Genomic DNA, 3,329 nt, shown 5'->3' with positions numbered 1-3,329 from the left:
AGCTCAACTTGGTACACGTTGCGGATGAAGCTAAACTTGGATCTTGAACTTGAATTGTACGATGCTTCACTCTACAATTCCGCCAACCTCCTCTTGGTATGATCGTGTAGGCTCAATCCATCCAACCTCCAACACGTTGTTTGCCTAGAATAAATACGAAAACACAAACACTAGACAAACAACATTAGAAGTAAATTGTTTGTTAAACATCATCAAAACAAGAAGGCCAACACAGTGAAGATGATCTCGCTAGCGCTTTAACGCTTTTTGTTACCACTCTTTTTAGGCAGCGAGTCAGGCTTACGGAGAGTCGCAGGTTGATAGAGTTTCGGCTTAGTCTCCATCTTTATTTATATTAGTAGTTATTTATGTTCCACAATAGTTTATTATTTATTTTCAAACATTTAGGGTTGTATTATATTTTTTGAAAGGCAGAGTGCCTTAGTAGCATTTCCATTGACTCTATGTATAGAGACATTTTACATTTGCTCCAGTATCAGTTGTATTTTATTTATTTTAGTTGGGAACATGATTATTGAATATTTCTAGATATCTCTTCTTTATATATCATGTTCATTACATTATTACTTTCATTTGCATGTTTTGTACCTACACCTATTGTTTGATTCCACTAGAGAGATATTACTGTGATGGTAAAACGTGTTATTGCACAGTATGGGTGCATGGTAGGTTTAACATCCTTATATTCACCTTAGACTACAGCCTTGTGTGAAACCAGGGGCGTCACAGATTGTATCAGAGCTCTAATTCTAGCATCCTTAGGATCATCCTGTGTCGAGTCGTGGAGCTAGATAGAGTTTCCTAAGAATCATGTATAGAATCCGCTAGGAGTTACTAGATTGAGTGAGGATGTTATATATAAATAACTCAAAAAATTTTAAATTTTTTTATGACTATCTTACTTTGTTTGAAAAGTATTTGCGTGAATGATATGTGATACAATTTTTCTATTGTTACATTATGCCATTTATACTTTACACTAGAATGTGGGTATTAACACTTAACTCCTAATCATTCGGAACATATGGTTTATACATGGGGGGTTCCTTGTTTGTATTTTTTGCCTAACGTACTAGTTCTGTTTAATTAGGGGTTAAGTGGGAGAATTTGTATTCTAAATCGTTAAGTGTAAATATTGTTTGTGATACGTATCTTGGGATTAATGATACGAGATGTGTATGTATGGGTTTTCTTGTCTGGATTATTTCCTCAACATGCTTTTCACGTATTATTAATCTGTAAAGTTACGTTTGTGAAATTTCAAGGACAAAATTCTTTTAAGGGGGGATAAATGTAAAACCTCATAATTTTTTTAAGATACTATGGTAAATAGTATGAGATGAGTTATATTATAATAAATATAATTTAATGCTAAATGAGCATGATAGTAATTGATTTGAGACCAATTAAGAGTATATATAAATTATACACCGATGCAATTCGAATCTAGAAAAACGGCCAATTAAGAGTATATATGCATTACATATCGATACAATTCGAATATGAAAAACTCAAAAGACAAAAGTTGTAGGTCTCTTCAATAGATTTTCAACACATCTTAAATCACCTCATTTCAAGGTCGGACGAAAGTGTTACAGCTAAAATACTGAAGACTATTTTCCCAGTCTGACTGGTTTTCTGTTTCGGGTCTGATTTGTTTGTTTCGGGTTTACCTGTATATATATATATATATACATGTAAACACACCAAAAAATTCTCTTTTATATCAGATTTGTGAACCCTAACAGTCACCCTCTCCCCTCAAATATATATATATATATATATATATATATATATATATATATATATATATATATATACATAAACACACCCAAAATTCTCTTTTACATCAGATTTGTGAACCCTAGCAGCCACCCTCTCCCCTCAAAAAACCCTAGAGTATATTTGTAGTGAATTTTGAGAGCTTTGTGAAGCAAATACTGAGAAGAGGGCGAGATTGTTAGCGTTTAGCGAGGGAGAACTTGTTTTCTTAGACTCTTGGATTTTGCAACATCATTTTGAAGCGAGTTTCATCTCTGCCAATCCCATCCCTATTTTTAATTGATTATTATTGAGTTTTATTTGGTTTTTATTGAGCCTTAAACCTAGTTTAAGTATGAATATTATTCTCGTAAGGTATATGATATAAAGATTCGATCTTTTTACTTTAAAAGTTATAAATGATTTCTCTAATGTGAATTTAAGATCTGAAATAAAATTTAATATGAGTTTTTATTGAGTTTTATTGGTTTCCATGATGTTTTTGATGAATATGAACATGTTAGGGTTTAGACAACTTAACTAGATATTATATTTCTGTTTCATGTAGATAACTGAACCCTAATCATATTAAATAAGATTTATTTTATGTTTCTTCATGCAAAATTAGTAACTTGTAACATTGTAGATCAAAACCCGAACCGACACTCAATTTCAACATTTGCTCGGGGTCGGTCGACCAAAGCTAAGTAGTTGGTCGACCGATCCCACCTATTTTACCTTGTGCATATTTGTGCACGTGCTCAGTTGACCGAAGGGCTTTTGTCGGTTGACTGATCACTATAGAGTTGTGAATGGTTATTTTCTTCATACGCGTACGTATTGCACATCGAGATACATGCATTTTGTACAAGGATACACAAATTAGATTTGAGCATGCACGACCGTTTAGAGGTACGTAATCTAAGCTTTGTATTTGTCATGACAGATAGTGACATATACATTGTATTTCATGATAGTCGGATGCTTGATTGGGTTAGTTGGTATGTCGTAATGAGACCGCGACAGACTACACTCATGGTGGCTAGTTGGTATGTTACAATGAGACCACAACAGACTACACTCCATGTGTATCATTATTGAGTGGATGGTTAGTTGGTATACTGCAATAAGATCGCAGTAGACTACACTCTGTTGTGCATCATTACTGAGTGGGATAGTTGGCACTCCGCAACGAGACCCCGGGGGACTACACTCAGGGTGTGTTAGTTGGTATACTGCAACGAGACCACGGTAGACTTCACCCCATGTGTATTATTATATTTCTAGATAGAGAACTACACAGATTTTATTTATGATTCCATGTTAGTTACCCAAGAGTAGGGTATATACTGAGGTTGTCATACATAGCCTATTCTATGCGAGATGGATGTATCGGATGATATTCTTTATGACTGCGCCAACTACCCGAGGGTAACATGAGGATTTGATGTGACTTGTATTGTTGAGGTTTGTACTCGTGTTTTATTTATTTACTGTTTTATTCCTAGGACTCTGGAGTTGGGATTTAGTGATTCACAATTTGAGAC

Source organism: Asparagus officinalis, chromosome 8 (assembly GCF_001876935.1).
Source record: "Asparagus officinalis chromosome 8, Aspof.V1, whole genome shotgun sequence".
NCBI classification, from domain to species: domain Eukaryota; kingdom Viridiplantae; phylum Streptophyta; class Magnoliopsida; order Asparagales; family Asparagaceae; genus Asparagus; species Asparagus officinalis.
Note: the sequence above shows the minus strand (reverse complement) of the source record.